At 36.2% G+C, this 21,169-nt stretch overlaps 2 protein-coding genes across 10 annotated transcripts in view; both read left to right on the top strand.

Annotated features, from left to right (window-relative positions):
- The window catches only part of LOC148937870 (neurobeachin-like), a 123,970-nt gene extending 108,070 nt beyond the window's left edge, over positions 1–15,900 (top strand). The window contains exon 4 of the mRNA XM_089085520.1: positions 15,732–15,900. The gene's annotated coding sequence lies outside the window, so the exon portion shown is untranslated. The remainder of the gene's footprint in view (positions 1–15,731) is intronic.
- The window catches only part of rg (A kinase anchor protein rugose), a 176,377-nt gene that overhangs the window by 4,636 nt on the left and 150,572 nt on the right, over positions 1–21,169 (top strand). The window lies entirely within an intron of this gene.

The raw sequence follows: 21,169 nt of genomic DNA, 5'->3' as shown, positions 1-21,169 counted from the left end.
AAATTCATATTAGTTCAATTTCTATTAAAGACAAAAACAATAAATTTCCGTCTTCTGTGCTATTTGATATTTATCAAATATATTTATCAAGTATATTTATTAAGTATTTATTAAATAGAAAATTACTGTCACGGTTAAAATTAAAGCATATACATCGCATATATTTTCTCTCTGTGAAGAAGAAATGATATATATGTAACTCGCCCATTTCTTTAGTCAACAAGACTTGTATTTTTATTCCTTTTGCTTTTTAAAATAACATGCAACTTTAATGAGAAAAAAAATGTAGAAAGGAATAATAAACGAACAGAAATGTTACGCAAACGTTAAAAAATCCCAAATTGCAAATTTCCGTCTTTGTGTACGTAAATAGGAAATAAACAGAATTACGAAAAATAAATACATCTAAATTTATAGCATTTATTAAAATGATTTAAAAAGTTACCAATGATTGCGAAAAAATAATTTACTATACTCTTTAAAAGATTGACCGATTTCATTTTATGTATTCGTGAAACATACAGTTTTTTTTTTATCGAATCAATGATAAATGTTTTATAAAAAGCTTCGATCAGGTTATTTATGTTCAGCTTCACGTTGCTGGTCGTTAACCGACGTTATGAATTTTTCAACGGATGACGTGAGTCGAGATGTTAGGATGAGGCACTTTCTATCGAATCGATCTGGATATTGCCTTTCTGCTGCGTAAGATTTTCACTTCAAAAGCAAGCCTCGATAGCATTGAAAGACGAGCGTGCACTTTCTTGAAGCAATAAAGCCTCGATGTTGTTTTCAAGTTGCGCATCGATACTCGTGGCAAAAAGCTTGGGAGTAGCGTCTCAAGAGAAATTTAAACTCGGAATTGCGAAAGGAATTGAGCTTTCCTTTGACCAAACTCTCCGCTGAATTGGCGCATGGTCGAATATACAGAACGTCCTGCTTAGTACCGTCATCAATCTCGGCGTAATTTAATTTGTTAGTGCGTCCGTCCTCGTTAAAGCTTGCGTATCTGGAGCTTTTGATCGGTCGCAGAAATTAAATAATGAAAATAACGTCAAACCGTGAACTTATAGGGACGATTAGCAGAGTGTACATAAATATTCTTATTCACGCGTACAAATCTCTCACACACACACACACACACACACACACACACACACGCGCGCGCGCACACATATATAAACATCCAAAATGCAATCTTTTTATTTTATGATTTGCAATTAACGGCGCGGAACGTTGCTCCTTCCCGCGCACCGAAAATGAATCAATGATTTTGTAGCGCAGTTGTGACAGATTAAGCCTGAACCTATCTTCTAAGCCGTATGGATCATTAATCAAACGTTTTTTTGCGACTCCATCCGACTATTATACGCGGCTGCTGGTAGGTGCACGCGGATAGCGTAAAAAATTTACAACGCGCCGAGGACAGACACCTCTTTTCGTATTTCCATCGCGTTCACCACAGTGCGGCTCACGATAGCGTAGTGATAACTTTTTTTTCTCTAGGAACGGTCGCCCGTTGAGGAAGTCTTTGGTACGTGTCTTATATAATCCTCGTCATTGCTGTTGTCGTTGTTATCGACATCGTCGATGACGCGAACGGCGCAGCGGCCAAGTGAATGACATTCTTCGTTTCCGTCGCACGTCCGAGATGAAGGGTACGACGAGGGTGACGATAACATTTCTATGAGGGTGCCTATGAATTTTTATCCAACCTGCCCGCGGCTAAGGACCCATGGGAGGATGGAGAATTGCGGTGATCCCTAAAAAAAGAAAAAAAACTTACCCGACCGCTTTTTCGAGACGATAAAAGTTATCGGAGGCATTGCACCGTAACAAGGACTCGTAATTCCGTCTGGTCGACGAAAAGAGCTCGATCAAAGAGATACGATGTTACGAAAGGGAAGAGGCTTTTCCTCTATCTACAATCTCGGAAAGAATGTCCTCGGTGATCCCGGAAAACTTATCATAAAATTCTGTTCTAACTTAAAATAATGTTACTTTTGTAATGATAATTACAATGTAAACAATAGTACAATATGAACGTACATGTAATTATTGTTATTAATTTCCTTTCATTTTTTACATTTGTAAATTTCATCTATATTCAATTAGGTATATCAGTTGTTTAATAATTTATCAAAAAATCAATAAATTAATTTCATTATTGGTATAAACAAATTTAATCATCAGCAAATTTTGCTACTTTCGTTATATTTACTACAATAAATATTTTCTTATAAATATTAACATTTAGTTGAAATAATTTGTATTTAATATTGTATTATTTTGATATAAACAAAATAAATTGCATATTTGTATTAATTATTATAGATAATAATAATTATTTAATACGATGCGAATATAACTAAAGTTTCATTTTTTAAAATCATAATTATAATATTATTAATTACGACATTTTTCATTTCATCAACGTTATACGAAAGCGTTATGATTTATATTTTCGCCATAATCGAGATATATTTTACAAATTTAATCGAACTTTTTGTTTAGATTTTGCAGAGAATTTCACATATGTGGAAAGTATTGTTTGCGGTGCAATTCTGAATCCTCATCACATGGCGACATATCGTGCGGCGATAAGTTTTGGGAAGAAGTTTACGCGACATAAATTCTTGTCCTTTGGGAGGAATATATCGGTCTAGGAGCCATAGAATATCCGAGAGTCAAATACATGGGCTCCAGATTTTCCGACCTCCCCTTAGATTATGAGATTTCACTTTTCTAAAAACTATTTCTATTAAGTCATGATGGTGTCATCTATTCACGAAAATTTATCATGTTTTTATCGAGAATAATAGACACTGATATTTCTGGAATATTTCATCTTTTGAAATGGTTAAAATTACGAAAAATATAATATATTACGTAATTTTTGTACTGTTTCCAATATAAAATATTACAATATAAATTATCTTCAAAGAAAATATACACACGAGAAGAATGATTTTACTAAACTACCATGAAACGTGATCCGATACAAATTTGAAAATAATTTTATTGAACCATCATAGTAATTATAAAGAACGCTCAAATTAATTGCTAAAATATAAAATTTTTGCAGTATTATCTACATAATTATTTTAATTAAATTATTTCCAAATCTGTATTTCTCCAAATTTTCAGACTACTGACTACTTTAACAAAACTGTATATTTTACGCATGATTTCAAGATATATTGAACAATATGTTTTGCCTGTCACATACTATTCATTTAGAAATTCCTCAATTCAAATAATTACTTCATTTGTTAACTGAGTTAATTGAGGAATTCCTGTCTTGTAATAGCAATCGCATTCTACATCTATATTGTCAACGTCTAATTACCGAAAATACTTTTCGTGATGAGAAAATCTACTGAAAAATCGTCAAAGAGCGCCAGACCGTTGAAACTTAAATCCGCGGCTTGTGTTTGCTCACGAAATAATTCCATTGGTCTATTACCGAGCGTGAATGATATCCTCGTCGACGTGGAATCTCGCTTTTCCAGGAAATCGATAATACTTTGAAAACTCTCATCGTACCCATTCCGGATGTTCGATGGATATATCACGCGTTGTTTGGCGTTTATTTAGGAATTCAAACAACCTGCCCGTGTACATGCATATAAAACGTTATTCTGCTGAATGAGAAAAATTCATGTATCACTAGGGACCGTGTGTGTGTGTGTGTGTGTGTGTGTGTGTGTGTGTGTTTATATAACAAAAATTTAATAACGTGTAACAATAGCGAGATTGATTGTGCGAAGAATATCGGATTAAGTGCAGTGAGGAATATAATATTGCTTTATTGCGATATGAAGATACATGTAAATCTAGAGAAATAATGCAACGAATAACCTAGAAAAAATATTTAGCGAGATATAAAGAAATTGTTCGAAAAGCAATAATAAGTAACATTAAAAGTTATTAGCTAAATGATAGATCTATCTTATATATTTATGAATTTCAATATTTCACGTATCCAATCCAGCAAAAATACGAATATATTGATTAATGTACAACATATACACTAACAGAGACATGATTATTCATCGTTCGATTCATAGTGGTAATATAGTAGTATCTATGAGCCACGATATTTCTATGTCATCAATTCTTTCTGCGAAATAGACAGATATCTATCTAATTGAAATTTACTTAATTTTCAGAATACTTTTGAATTGCTTTTTTTTAATATAAATTTATAGTTAGTGAGTAAAGAAAAAAAAAAAAAAAGAAAATGTTTGGTATCCCATATAAAATTCTAAAAAATTTATAGAGGAATGAAAGAATAACCTGCAATTCGACGAGTGTCATATAAAAGCGAAGGAAACCGTATCGTTTTTACAATATTAAGTTTTCCGTCGAAATTTTATTTCACTTACTAGCAATATCTGTAATTTTTATGCGAGGTGCGATCCGCTTTATCGTCAACGATCCGAACGAACATGCCGGACACGAGGATAAGTTTTATCGTCGCCTCGATGTCGGGCATCGCACTTTATGCCAACTTTCAAGCAGACATGAACCCAGAATTTATAGCTAGTCTACAAAGACGATTCCTACGATGATATCCCGCGTATTTCCAGAGGGAAAAATGTGGAACAGTAAAGTCCGTGTCTCTCTCTTTCTCTCTCTCTCTCTCTCTCTCTCTCTCTCTCTCTGTCTCTTCTCCTCTCTCCCTCTCTCCCCTGCTCCTCATATTCAATTTTTGTTTCACAGCTCTTACTTTAATAAAATAATCAAGTTAAACGGATGAGTTCACTTCATATTGTAAGATGAAATCGCAAGTTTCTTACATTACTTCTCAAAACTTGAAGAAGATATCTAGCGGATTACAGCATCAAGACTTTTCCATCATTTCGTGATCCCGAAGTTGCAGTACAATAACATCACATCCGTTCATATTTCATCCTGCCCTTGTCTTAATATAAGCCCGGTAAGATGGATCTTATTCCGCGGAAAGAATTAATAGCGTAGAAATATCTCCGCTTGCGAATATACCATTATGTTATCACGAATCAAAAAACAATCCATAATCACGTCTCTGTCAGCGTACGTGTTGCTGTCAGTCAATATCTTCGTATTTTTGCTAGATCGGATTCGTGAATGTCGGAATTGTCGGGGAAACGGCGGAAACAGATATCATAGGAGGTGACATATCGTCGACATTCTGTAGTGGACCATGCTGTTGTTTTTGCCGGGCGAACCCGGACGTTCGCGGCCGAGGTTTTCATTTGGCGGTTGTGCAAACACCAATTCCCTGCCAATAAAAATCGTCCTTCGAACACGAGTGCACGAGCACTTAAGTATTCAAAGTCGTTTCGAGTTCTACGACGTGTCGTCAATGTTCGCCATCTGTTACCGAATAACGGCACGCTTGTCATCTCATAATAGATCATCGCCTTTAAGATTCCACTAAATCTAAATTAATAACGTCCATACATAATGTCGAATTAAATACGATTAAATTGCTCGTTGACAACCTCGACGTATTTTCATATTGCGACTAACGATAATTCGAACAAAAAGATCTCTCTTTTTTGTCATAAAATTTATACAAAAGATATTATTCAATACTGAATGTTGTTAAGACGACACAAATGCGACTCGATTAATTTGTAATATATAATTTCCTTCGTTAATTAATATCCACATTACACACATCGTGATATATGGGAACGTAAAATAAATTTAATATTACTTGTTAAGCTCTGTAATTAATTCTCGTGAAGCTCACGCAATGAAAGCATCGTGTACGACTCGCAATGAAATGTATCGAATTATATCTGTAAATAGCGGTAAATAAAAAACTTAGCTTACCGATTTTGTTTGTTTCGTGAATTGACGTTGAAAATTATTCGCAAAATTTTCTAGCGTTATTTTCGTCCATCGCGCACATTAGCGCATTAGGTTTCTTTTTCCGAACGGTGAACCGTCTCTCTCGCTGAAATATTCCGTTATATATACGTAAATGCTTCTGTCCCCATGGCATGGTATACGCACCATCTGTTTGAAGCTCGACTTTCCGTCTCAACGCTGCGCACAAAATACGGAGCCAAACAAATCGCGAAAACCGCCGCTATTAACGGATTATCAACTGAAATACCAACGTATTAAATGGAAGAATTTTTATCGTCCATCTTCAGAAAAAGGCGGGTCCCACGGTATGGAATTTCATAATGCAGTCTCGCTGGCGAGGACGGCAATGTATAACCGATAGCGATTTTTCAAACGGCGGGCGGGCGGCTTTCATACACGTAGAAGAAGTATCGAACGCCAGGTTTAATTATATCATACCGAAGGCCGGCGACTGCGTATTATTTCATGTTTCATAAATGACACGAGATTTGACACTTCAACTAGAATGGCTCGTCGGTATTATACGCCAGAGCGAAATTACACGTCATTATCCCTCACCGCGCCGTGCGCTGCAGCCACGATTATTACGAGCACTGTTCAATTATCGATAAAGAGAGATCAGAGAGCGTTCCGGACAAAAATCTTGCGTCATCAACGGAGCTGCTGTTGGCGTGTTATATCAGCATTGCGGGAAGTGCGTCGGCACACCGTTTCCGCCTACAGGGATTTGTATACACGATCGAACTTAATTACGAGATATGTAGCGTGAATTACTCGCCGCCGTGCGGCACGAAGATATAAATATCCGCTGGTGCCCCCGGGTTATTAATATTGGGGAAAATTAATCATTGCCTCGTACCTGCTTGGTAAAAAATTATCTACTAATATATTTAGCGGTGTACCAACGTCAGCACAATGCACACGGAGCTACGCTAATATTTGCGACGCGTTAATGGGACCGCGAATCTGTTGTTCCAAATCCGTCGTTGTTCACCCCACCACCACCACCACCACCATCGCTCGAAACGCATAGAATTCGACTCGTAATATTACGCGAATGCTATGTACGATTTGATATCGTTACGAAAGCACCGCTGCAAGTATTTACGCTTGACATTTACTTTGCGGGTTATTGCGGGCTGCGCGAAATAAACATTTCAACGTGATTCTCATGGTTGCCGTAACTCCTTATTGTGACGAGAGATTATGTGTAATCGTTATATTCCGTTCTACATTTTATACCGTATCTTGCGACTGTTAGGACGAAAGTGACAATGCTTTTATTTTACAGGTATTTTACATACGCGTCATCAGGTCGCAGCATCCACGATATTTCGCATTATCCTGGCCTGAAAGCATTTAGATTTTAGTAACGGCTATATCAACGTATAATCGCACTTTGTATATATTACAACATGTGCAAATGGATCATAACCGCAGGCTGCTATTATTTGTAAAATATATACACCGATGAGTGTGTACGTGACGTAAAGCCTGATATCACTGTACACACGTTCGCGCTTATCTCAGTGTTACTCATATCAATCTTCGACAATATCCTACGCGTCGAGTGACGCATATTCATTGTCATCTACCCTGAACGATACCGAAAATTATTCGATGAACATGCGTACTTAGTCAAATTAAAATGATACGTGCAATATATCAGAGTGACAAAGGAAACTCTTGATCACTTTGACATTATCGCCGATCATAAACTATAACAAGTGTCTGCTTTGTCGAACGTATGGAAATTTAACGTACTTCTTTCGACACACGTATATAGAATTTATACGTAATTCATACCTCTATTCATAGCGTCATTCAGAAGTCTCGATTACCTGGCCCGGTATAGAACAATACAACCTCAATCGCATCAAGAGATGCTGATGGAGAAGATTAAGCAATCTCAGGTGCATGACACTGATAGAGCTTACATAGCATTCGTCGCCTTGAGATACTGCGCGTGTGGCAACCTGGCGAAGATGTCGATTCAGATAGGAGTGAATAGAAGGGGTGATCGGTCTAGGCAGGGTATGGGGAGTTAGCAAGATGCATCGATGCTGTGGTAAGGAATGCCATCGGGAGTGGCAGTATGAATAGCAATGCTGTTACTATTAATGGAGCGCGTCTAATGTCCCTTTTAACTCCTCCCTGTAGCCTCCTACGTGCCGTGTGGAGAATTTTGTTTCACGTTTAATTATAAATAGGAAAATGAATTGTTTCACGTCTGTAAGTGAAATCTGCTACTAATTACAAGCGAACGAATAGTTTAGAATTATTTTTTCGATTTTTTAATACAATTTTTATTTTTTAATATATAATTTCCAATTCTAATTTCTAATATATTAAAAAAGGGAATTAGTAAGAGTAATATTTCTTATAAAAATCAAAGAAAAAAATTGTATGCTTTGTAACTGAAACATATATACTCCTCTGTGATAAACCGATTAAAATAAAAATCTTACAGATTACTACACGTTACAGTTTGATTCACTTTTGACAACAATATTCCACGTTTGCTAATATAATAATAGTGGTTTCTGTAGAAACTTCCGCTTGTATTCAGAAGTTTAAGAAATTTTATTCGTGCAATTTACACGCTTAGTACACGTAGAAATACAACATCTATATTATTCTGCTGTTATAAACAACCTCATTGTCGTCAGGTATTATCTTTTCGTGCTTTATATACATTATAAGAGTAACACGAATGACAATGCGTGATGATAACAATATACATCTTTCCGAATTCTGAATCAAGCGTGAAAATCTCCTTGCACATTCGTAATATCCATATTCGCATCGAAACGTTCAATATGGCTGTAGATATGAAACGTATAAAATATCGCTCTCGCTGGCAACTCTCCCGGTCGGCTTAATCACCGACGTTCCACTCCGTCGATTCGATGCGATTACGTTTCCATCGAATCTTCAAAATCGGAGCAGCCGCTTTGGTTAAGCCATCGATCTCGGTTCATCGGATTACGCATTCGTCAGAGAATCGTCGAGCCTTCTCTCTCTCTCTCTCTCTCTCTCTCTCTCTCGTTGTCAGAGAAAGAGCAGTTTTCTACAACTCTAATACTTTTTCTGCTTTTGCAAAAAGACACGAATACTCTGAGATGTCAATAACTGATTTAAGCAAAATCTGTGTTAAAACTTACAAAATGTACGTCGTTATCACGCAGATTCTTCTATAATATACATAATATTTTTAATAGAGTTATTTATCTAACATATTTATATAAATTTGTTAGCATCGATTATATTTATATAAATTTATAAATATTTATATCTAATTTGTTATAATAATTTTACGCAATCAAATTGTTATAAAAATTGGACAGAAATGTCGAAAAGTTACACTTTCAAAACCTAAATAAGCTACTAAATTTATAATTCTCCTTGGAACATACGAAATATACGGAATATACGAAACTGCTTGATGAAACTGCTTAATAACACTTAATGCTCTTTAAAACTTACCTATCAAAAAAACATTAAAGCTTATTACACTGTCAAAAGCGAGCTTAAACGATTTTTCGAAAAATGCATGGCATTCATTTATAAATGTTATTTATTTTTAATACTTTGCAGAAAACATATCTAACATGTTGAACATTATATTTTTTATTGAAAATTTAATGTCTTTAAATTTCCAATTTTGCTCAGCTTTGTTAACAGTAATGAATTTTTGGATTAAACTAAGAACTATGCATGTCATAAGCACGTTCGTTAACCGCATAGGCTTGTAATGAGTTTGTCATATAGACATCGAGGATAATCCGATAATGCATGTCACGCTTCCTGTTTGAGAGACCGATGTTCTAGCATGGGATGAATGTCAAAGGCAATTCTTACGGTGTGAAATTCACATCACATTACGACATATGCGAAAACAACACGAAATTAAAAATTATTTTACAGTATGGTATACAGTACATTTTTTTACAGTACAGTATTTAGTACATTTTATAATATATTAATAAGAATCGGGCGTACGCAAATTCATAATGTGTGAATAGCAATATATTTGTAAAATAAATATAATGCGTCCGTGGTATATGTAATATCTTTTCGATACCTTAATTTTATAATAAAAAATAATAATATGCTGTATAATCTAAAAATAGAGATCTACTTCCGCTTTAAAGCCATTGTTCTATATTTGAAAATTCATGAACAATATGAATCACATATTCAACGTGCAATATTAAATCCTTCATGATTGCGTTCTTTTGAATTTCAGCAAAAATCATGATATATATTTTCTATAGAAATGCAAAGTTAAATTAAATTTTGATCACATCTCACTAAAAACAAAAACAATCGAACAGTATCTACGCTAACCAAGTTATTTTTGTGGCTCTCGTATGATTTAATCAAAATTGCGTTCTTATCGATAAGAGAATTTGTATTGCGTTTTCTGATATTTCCTGATTTAGTTAAAAAAATATATTCATCATTCACCGACCGATGCACAATAGCGGAATTATCTCCAAATGTCGACTATGATGATATCGTAAATAAATAAATATAAATAAATATAAATTCACATTAAAGCAAAATCCAAAAGCAATAAATATTTTCAATTTATTATGATCGTGTCACGCACACTTAACAACAACTTTTTATCCTTTCTGAAAAGACATCAATTATATCTCGATAATACATACAACTATTAAATGATTCACGTCATATTCAGATATGGCCTTATGCCAACAACACCTCCTATACGCCCAAAGAAGAGATAAATAATTAGCTTCATGGGATATGATTTATATGCATAATAGAAACACTGAACATCTTGGACCAGGTTTTGTGAAGGACAAAGACCAATAAATTGCCAAGGAACAAAGAAATTCATTTAAATTTACTATGCAATATGCATTCAAACTCGATAGGGAATAAATTTGTAAATATACATATCTGTAAATTCACGGTTTTGAAAATATTCTCTTTTAACGCGCAGAAAACTTTTCAACAAACGTCATTTGCTTACGAACAAAGCGCTCGGAGATTATTAGTCGCCAACCGAGAATTTGCGAGAAAACTCAAACCTGGAATATGCAGAGACAATAATCTTTGATCTAACCATTAGTTTTAAAATTTTCAAATACTCATCTGTATTTTGCACCTCGACAAAGTTAGTTCGTGTGTTCACACATACACCCACACACACACGCGCGCGGTACTTTTTTTGGATCATTTTACACATGTATGAATTTTACGTTTCGCTATCGACGCCGCATAAAAATTCACAGCGTCGTACAACAGAGATCGTTAATTAAAGATATCGCTTTCATCGCGCTAAAATAATTTCGAGGGAGCGCCATCGCCAATGCTGGAATGGAGATCAATCCTCCTATCGGGTTATATATACGTAAAAACGGATCAGCGGTTTAACAAAGGGACGAGATTGAATTACGCGTCGTCTTTTTGACCATTCCAGCGATTGTGATTATCCATGGCTTTTCCATTAGCGTTACATGTGAGTTAATAGAGGAAAATCCTCTCTCGTTGTCAAATCAATCGCTAGTTAACGAAGTTGCTACAAGTCTGGAAAATCAATCTGTGTGATAATTGTGCTTATAAGCGAAGATAGATCCGCGTTTTTTATTCGTCACAGTGTCAATGGGTTGCATTAGAGGCGCGTATCGCGAAATCAATTGTCAACCTCAATTCCCGATGGTGAATCCACTAGCGTACAGCTCCGTTAACGTATATACGTGGCCGAAACCGTACGATCCTTGGCACATAGAGTTGGATCGAACCCCTTAGAATCCCCGTTCGTAGTAAAGGGTGTCTAATTGTTCGATTATTGTGTGTAGAGCAATTGCAATTAAATTCTGGCTATTACGCAGCCACCGGAGAGCCACACATCGAGTATCAAGCACTTTCTCACGCAAAATGTAAAAAAAACATAAAAACATAAAACGAATATTCTTTTTGTTTGAAGATATCGTAAATACATAAAAGAGAGATCGAAATGTGTCTCTAGCGCGTATCTGACGCGCCAGAATCTTATTACCGGCCAGCTTTGTGCATGTCAACGAAGCTCATTCTCATTTCACGAAAATGCATCCTGTCCGAATATTGTATGGGTGGATTTCCGCGGCAGCTATATTCCGCACGGCGGAAGTAATGGCAAATTGTAATTTTCAGTGAACCAACTCGTGATACAGCGTCCCGTTACAATTTGAATACCAATCTCGTCGTTCGTAGCGATCGGGATAACTAGATCCGTTCTATTATTGAACGAATGCACTTGTTCGACAACGGTTATATAGTATGTATTAACAGCAGCGTCATTATACACATACAGATGTGACGAAAATTATATTTTCCGCGAAAAAAAATGTTTGAGCGAATGTTTTTCACGAAGAAACGCGTGCGATACACGCTGGTATATTTATGCATGGTACTAACGCATTGCTATTAACGCGATCTAACCGTTTAGGATCGGTCGACGACAAATTGCGGAGGCTCGAGGCATCCGGACTACGAAATCAATTGTCAACCGCAATTTCCTGCTAGCAACGCTGCTAGATTAAGATCCAGGTGATTCGACGCGCGGAACTGTAGTTACACCGGCAACGTCCGATTGCCTGTAAGACCTCTTTAATTGCTCGATTCTCTATTTCGCAGCAATTGAAGCTAATGCTTCGCACGCGAGACAATGTTATTGGAAAAGTTCTGCATTGTAAAAATATAACAAAACTGCTTTTTCATTATATTATCAGAAATGCAATAAACGTATTAAGATAAATGTCATCGTTGATGACTCTCCAAAAAAATAGATTCTGTTATTTCATCTCAAAGAAATTAGCATTACTGATTATAAATGATAATGATTAATTGTCAATATTCTCATTACAAATCTAATAACTTTTGACTTATTACTCATTCCAAACAGGAAACTATCGTAAGAAAAAAAACAATTTGATCAACATTATGACCGGACGTAAGATGAAACATTGAAAATTGTGAAGGATTGCGCCAAGTGACGTAACAATAAATTGTAGGAGTTAACGTCGAAGATACTGTACCGCAATGGATTTTTCGTTGCATATAAATCTAGGATGGTGATCTTTGCGGCAAACCTCATAATGCATTTTGCTGTAGCTATCGATTTGATCGTTCATCGTAAATGTGATATGTCTCGAGCACAATGCGAAGATTCGCTTGAGACGACTCGCCGCTTCGCCGATTCATCCCGAAAGTCGATCTGCGCATTGGCTGCACCATAAATCGTCTTTCGCGATAAGTTCTTCTTGAACGCCTCCGTTCTATGAGAGATCTGGATTCTTTCCGAAAACATTCTACCGACATTAATGTCTTTCATCCATCAGACCGAGCTATAGAACGTAAAAATCGCGAAACGTCGGAATCACTCTATTGTAATAATTGCAGAACTAAATTATTCGAATTAAACTTATAAATCGAATATGGATTTATTAATTTAACATTAAAATGTAACATGAAGAAAATGTGATAAAATTTCAATAAAGAATAAATTGTTCATTATATAATTTTCTATGTGCTTAATTTATTCGCGGCATAATACATTAATATATATTTATTTTGATAAAATACAATCATGAGAATTACAGAATAATTAATGAAAAATGTCATTTTGAAAAAAAAAGTTAAATTATTATGATCATATCACATAGAGAAATTTTTATTACTAATTACCTTACCATAAATAAATTTCAAAAAATATATCTTTTGCTATTTAATTTCAAGTCCTATGTTTCGGAATCATAAATTTCGATTATAATCAGAATAATCAAAGTAAAGTTTCCGACTTAAATTTCAATTTACCCTCAAAATTACTAATAACTTAACAGTTAAGATCAATCGTTCCTCGTCATATCTTCATCTCGGAAAGACCATTTTGTTTTCTGCGATAAGCGATCGATTAATTAGGAATCTTGTTCCGTCGGCGATATGACGACGGCATTATGGTGTAATGACGATTTCACCACATAGCAAATAGCAATTTGTCATTGGCAGTTCATACGAGCTAAAATCTTCCGGAAGCGAACAAACCAATTTTGTGGGACACCGCGCGTGCTTTGGGATAATCTGTGACTAATGAATTCTCTTGTCGCTTAATCGCCTTTCACCAATCGCAAGGAACAGACGGTGTCCTCGTGGCTATGAAGTAATTGTGGGTAAATTTAATAGATATTTCTTAAACCAACACCGTCTCTTATAAAAATAGAAAATAAGAGTTATCTTTTTCACCATAGAAAAAAATTGTAAGAGAGACAGAATTTTCCGGGAAATGAATTTTTAAATTAGAATTTAATACGTACTTAGAGTACATGTTAATCTGATTATTATTGCGGGAGAATAATTTTCTCATTTTACGTATATTAGTTTTGCAAATTTTAATGTAATGAATTTGTGAACGAACTAATCTTTGCCACATCATCTTGAATTTTTCTTACATCTAATTATCTTAAAATTTTTAGATTTAATTTGAATAGTAAATGTAATTTATTCCTGAGTGTTTCTTAGTCGTGCTCTACCATTTCGATTTACTATATCTCGATATAACTTAAGGGCATAAGAACAAAATTGGACTAAGCATTTGCAATTGGTGGTCTACTTTACATCTTGTAATTCCGTCTTGCATACTAAAATCCAATTTGCGTTCTGTCATTGTGCTAAATTCGATGTAAAAGAACAAAATTGGAAAGGCCATTTTGTTTTAATTTGGTATAGCGACCTTTAAAGAACGAGACGACATTATTTTGTGCCAAAACTAGCGAGTTTTAGTAACAACGGCAGTTACCTCTATCTTTATCGTTTTGCTCGGTTTTGTCGTAAAAATCTAAGATGGACCAATTTGCATAACTTATTTCCTCAGATTATGCGACGAGGGACATTGTTTCACGCCATCGTTCGGAGGAATAAAAGTCGGGTTCCACTGCGCCGCATAATTCGCTCGTAAAGATAGGAAGGAAATGGTGCTTTCGAATGCTTGATAATAGCAGTTTCGAAGTGGTACTTGCAGCACCGTTGTGTATTCATCAAATCGCGACACTTTTGCGCATTCTACATACATTTTCCGTAAAATATCCGATCTTCCTGATCCTCTTCTGTCCCCTTCCTTTATGCGACGTGCGGTAGGATTAAATTAAAAAATGTTACCATTGTACAGCGTATTTCTATGTAAATTATTGATCACAGCAATTGATGATATTTCACCAGGAACTTTAAGCATTTATTTTAATATTCCACGAATAATTCTGTTTCTACAATTTTTCGCGGGAAAAATATAACGTTTTTCATACAGAATCTTATTAAGCAAATAGTAAATTTTGTGCAGAGCACAGTTGACGTTTGCCTAAAAAACTCTATGCGATATTCGCTTTTCGTCGAGCTTAATATTTCCGGGCTGCTTATAATCATTCGTAATGTCAGAGAGATCTAATTCGCAGAGAGATGTCATTTGTCATAGTGCAAAAACGAATTTTAAATTACTTCCTCGTAAAGTGTAAGCAGCGTAGTGGTGTTGACGTCGCAATAAAAAAATTCCATAGAAATTTCACTTTTTTCGCCGGTATGACACGCATGAACGAATTGTAATCACTCGCGATACCAAGCGCTCACGTTGTCCGGCACACAAGATGAAAAATTACACGAATATTTTACGGTGTTACATGCAAAATTTACGCATATAGTAATGTTGAATGACTCATGCAAATTCCAACCTTTGTGGAAATGTCTGAACGATCCGTTTGTAATTTGCGATATGAAACGTACGTAACTCGTAACGTGGTATTGTTGGCGGCACGTGAAAAATCGTAAACTTGCAGATATACTGAATGTTTGTAATTTCTATGTTTCAGGTACGTATAATCGAGTCAAAATGGAACGTCGCTCTTTGGATATGATGTACGTGCCGCGAAACGTGAGTGTGGTCAGTGTGGTCAGACGGTGCCGAAGCGTTATAATGAAAGCTCTCAGTTAATACTTTGTAAACAAAAGTAGAATGCAAATAAATCGTTTACCATACTACTCTCTTGCTCTATGTATCTCTCTTTCTCTTTCTGTATGTCTATTTCTCTTCTTCTGTTCTCACTGTGCGCTTTTCTACAAGCCGCTACGTCATTACCCGCGCATTGGATTTCCGCGCACGGTAATCGGGATTATTCGGATTACCTGCACATACCGAAGCTTGCAATATTATTTGCCTAATTAATACCCAAATCGCAATGCTCGCCACGCCGTCGTGGCCATGTGCTTTGATCGCCATCATTAAGTTATATCGATTTTATCGATTTTATCATGTCGCGAGAGAATCGGTGTAATTACGTTAATCTTCAACTTGACACTTTGCATCATTGTGATCTAAGTGCGCCGTACACTTCCTTGAATACTTAATGTCGCTACGTCAATAATCGTGTTCACCTTAAATCACCAGCAATCATGTTTCAAATTCAGTCGCTTCGCTCGATTGCCGCTTTCATAAAAACTGGCTTATTTTTTTTTGCTTAAATTAAGTTAAATATTAATAAAGAAAATTAATCTCGATGATTTTTCTTAACAGCTTTCATTTTATTTTTTGAAGGCTTAGTATGACATTTAATCACAATATCTTAAATCTTCCTTCGCGTCCCTTACGAGAAATATGCGCGCGAAGCAATATTTTAGAAAACATTTCAAATTGCCAAAGATCATTGAATCTTAAATCGACGCGGGAATCGAGACAATCGATCTATCGGACGCTTATCTTTTGTCAGTGTAACAAACGTCCAATTTCCACATCCATTCCATTTCCGGCATTTGCATGGACTACCTTCGTGCGCGCGCATACACACATACATATGTACAAATGCTCATATACGCATTGTCATTGTACTTTATCAACTACAATGTCCCTTAACAAGCGAGATCGCGAGGGAATTAGGCCGACAACGACGCGACGAGGGTTTCCCGTATTTTCGCAGGGAAAGGCGATACGGCGTCCCTTAAGTGACTTTATCCGATCCGATGGTCGTTCTCCTCGCCTGAAGTCGTGCGTTCCGGCCGGATCGACTTTCAACTCTCGTGGGCCACGGCGGTGGGAAGCGGCGAGGCACCGCTGGATCTTATAGCGGGCTTCTGCTCTGTGCAGGCTGCTTAGATAAATAGGGCGGACGTGCGCCCGACGTTAGGGAACGGGGCTGCAAGTGGAAAGTGGCGTTTACAGAGTTAAACGACGATCGAGACCGAGTGGGAGAGCGGAGGGAGAGATAGAGATAGAGATAGAGATAGAGAGAAAGAGAAAAAGGTGGCGAGAGTATAGAAGCAGGTGTTGGAAAGTCGCCGGATTTGATGGGCCGAAATGGACCATTACTCCGCCTCGATCGAATAGCAGATACTCTCCACTCTCGAAATCCAGCGGCGCCGCACCTATTATCGATCCCCCCATAGTCCACGAAGACGGCTTCTCCTCCAGAATTATTCGGCCCCGTGATCCCTTTGTCTGGCAGACGGCGTTGGGCTTGGGTCCCCTTTTGTTCTCTTTTTCGTAATAATCGCGATCAGCCGCGATTCAGCGTCTCACGCAAGACGATTACATCCCGTTACATCCGCTTCTGTCTCTGCGCTTTTTGCATCGCCAGCTTTATAAAGGGCCGGCAGCACTTTGCAGGTTTTCCGCGGGTCTTTCGCATGTCCGAAAATCAAGTATTCTAAACACGAGCGCTCTGATGGCTTTCAGCGGGACGAATGTAGATGCCAGATCTAAAGCTGAGCTTACGTGGATATTTGCATTGCGCGGCTGGGTTGTAATTCGGGTATTATCCATTGTTTTAGATCGGATCAACCTGCATTGTGTCCAGCTATGCACGGATTACATAGTATATGCTGTCTAATACACCGAGAGATGTATTAAATGTTTTATCTTCAACAAAAATAGCGCCTATTGCATCTTGCATCGCAGATAGAAATTCGCATTATAATTTAGCCACGGTTTAGAATGCTTAATCAAAAATTTATGACGCAGCAATGAAACTTTAATTCGATTAAATGAGCGTTCAATGAAGCAAAATCAGAGGTATCGGAAATACATTATAGAAACACGCCCATTAAAAGCTACGCTTTCGATCCATTCAACCGATTCTATTTTCCTTCAGTGCATGAGTATGCATTAATGTATTCTGCGTAGTCCGAGTGCATTGGGAGCTATTGTTAATTCACAGAGGATGAAACTGCCGTTTCGCGATACGTACAGCGGACAGTGCTTACCGTCAACATCACTATCAGGACAATGGCGTGCACATAGAATTTTTAGTGCGACACGAGTGTACAGCTATCACGTACACGATGCACCGTTTGCATTTAATATCGCCCATCGAAGTATTCAATCGTTCCATCTTCTTCTCATCGCGACATATCGACCACAGCTGAAGAGAGAAGCATAGTTGCTGTGCAACGTGGAAATGCTCAATAGACATTCCGAAATGGACTGTAGTAAATTTTTCATTTGCTCTAAAAATATCGAACCATTATTTTTGATATTTTTAACAATTAATCACTCACTTCATTATGTATTATAACAGTCTCTGTGCTTTATATGAAAAATAATTCGTAAAAATGATTTTTGAATTCTTTTAACGGATATTTATGCAAATAAAACCATAAATGATAAATAAAAATGTTTCTTTAAATAAAATTATCAGCAACAATGAAAATTTCTGCTATTACAGAACATTTTTATGATAAATTTTTCAATATCATTTTCATCTAAGCTAAATCGTTGTACAGACGATCATTACGTAGCTTATGCAAAGTACAAAATATAAAATGTTAAAACTTTGATAATTAAAATTTAATGATTCAAACTTTTCTTTTTGTGACTCATTAACTGCTCGAGTTATTTCTTTGGAAAATATGGTTCTTTGAAAAATACTTTGTCAAATCTACAAGCTCGCTTGTTTCTCTCTATAAATGCTCACGATATTTAAGCCGTCAATTAATTCGCAGGAAATCGCACGGTTTGTTATTATTTATATATCCAACTTACATTATTAATGGTGTTTATAAATATTTCGAGCATTATATTATTTCACCCATTAAATCAAGCAATTTCCGAATAATCAAGCAATTTCCGTTTTTCACATACAAAAACTCGAACATATCGCTTTTTTTCCAGCTCGCTAGAAATTGATGTGAATATATTGAAAATTACACCGTGGCATCGAACAATGGATTTTAACGCGCTATTCGAAATTTCGTCAAACAATGCTATAATGCGACGAGAGGACATGTCGGTCCGTGCAAATTGAAATGGGTATTTCAGTTTGCGGAAAACCCGCGAAATAAATCAGGCAACCGAATTCCCCCGCAAAGTGGATATTTCTGGTCGGAATTTATATCGGACTCCCGAGGACACCCGTATTCCTTCTCGCGCATCTATCTGCGTAACGTACGCAGATAGATTTCCGGTGAACATTTCCAATATAAATGGATCGCGCCACACGACAAGCATTGCGATATACTTGCAATCGTAAATTGAACCATAAGGGGATTCGCGCGTAGCCTTCAGCTACAGACGACCGAAGCTATTTATATTTATTGCTATTTCCGATATACTTTCAACAGATCGTATTAACCTCTTGCATGAATGGATTTCTTTAATATTGTACGGAATAATGTATCTAACGCGTAACATACAGATTGTATCAAATCTTTTTGTAAAATTACGGCAATATAAGCACTAGCGCTGCAGCGAAGATAATCAAATAGAAGAGAAATAAAAAGAAAATAATTTAAAGAGATAAACAGTTTACGCAACATGCTATGATAACACGAAGTTTCTTAAGAGAATTTATATGTTGCAGAAATATTCGTTAAAGCAGCTCTTCTAGCAAGATTGCTTACAATAGTTGTTTTCGATAATGCAAAAATTGTTTGCAGAAGTAATAATGAATACGCAACGGATGACATTTCATTATAAACAAAATTTTAGATATAATAGGAGAAATATTTAATCTAAATACTCCCTCTCTCCAAAAAAAATCTAATCTAGTATCTTTCAAAAATTAAAAAAAAAATTATATATACGTAAATTTATATATACGTAATATACTCTTTTGTGAAACAAATGAGCGGAAAACTGCATATTCTGTAGTTATGTTTCGGAAAGGATTACGTATCTTTTGCTGTCGAAGTCGATGAAAGAACAGCCGTTCGTGCCGTATATATTATATATCGTATGTATTATAAATCTCCTGTCGACGTGAGCGTCATTTAAATTGTCGACCATACGGCGCAATGACCGTGTCTCGAGATGCTGGCGTTGCATAGCGCGTACACATCACACTGTAACAGTTGCGCACAGTGCGAGGAAAAAAACGCGAATCGCTAGCCCGTTCATCGGTGCCCTTTTTTTATTCCTTCTCAGCTGCGGAAACGTGCGCGGAATGATACGAGCGCCACGTTTATCTCATTTGTGCGCCGGCGAGACGAGAAACGCTACACGCCGCGCTAAGCAACACGGTGTTTTATAAACGAACTCTACCGTGCTCACCATGCAGCTTTCCGTTTCCGTTCCCGCGATCTGCAATGCGTTTCGTGACACGCTTTTGGCCACTGGCCGCGCCAAAACATTCAATACAGATAAAGAAATATCAGAAATTCTTATGTGATATTTTTCATTTATCGTTGAAACGTCCGAGAGAAACAATATTTGTTGTAAATATCTCTATGAGATATTAAACTGTATACTGCAGCATGTATATACACATCTTCTTTTCATATTTTTTTATAATTTGCTTTATGAAAAATGTATATTATATGGGCTGACTTGACGGCATTGCTAACTACTACGCACGGCTGACTTTGTTCCAGCATTTACTACTGACCTCAGCGAGGTCTGACTCAACGCTGCCATCGACTACTATCGATCTCGACTTTATTTTTTCATTCATCAGCCTACCTAACCTTTCATCTGATTTTTTGCAACTATATTTTATTTTATTTACGTTTATTTATGTTTTTTTATTTATATTTTCTAACATAATTCTTATATTTTATTTTATATTAAAATGCATGAATTGTTTCATATGCCGTAAATAAAAGTACATTTAGAAAAATATTAATTTTTAATTCAAGTTTTTAATTCAAGTTGTTATTATTACTTTTTTATTTTCTGCAAAAGTCAGATTATAAGCGTTCCAGTAACGTTTATAAATTTGATTATGCTAAATTCTGTTCCATGAAGTTTTACGTCAAAAAAAGAAGTTTAAGAAGAGGAAAAAATACGAGCTTACTGTACTGTACAATTATGAAGTTCCTAACT

The sequence above is a fragment of the Pogonomyrmex barbatus genome, unplaced genomic scaffold (assembly GCF_055798465.1).
Source record: "Pogonomyrmex barbatus isolate J1 unplaced genomic scaffold, ASM5579846v1 scaffold10, whole genome shotgun sequence".
NCBI classification, from domain to species: Eukaryota; Metazoa; Arthropoda; class Insecta; order Hymenoptera; family Formicidae; genus Pogonomyrmex; species Pogonomyrmex barbatus.
Note: the sequence above shows the minus strand (reverse complement) of the source record. Positions and strands in the feature narration are given on the sequence as shown.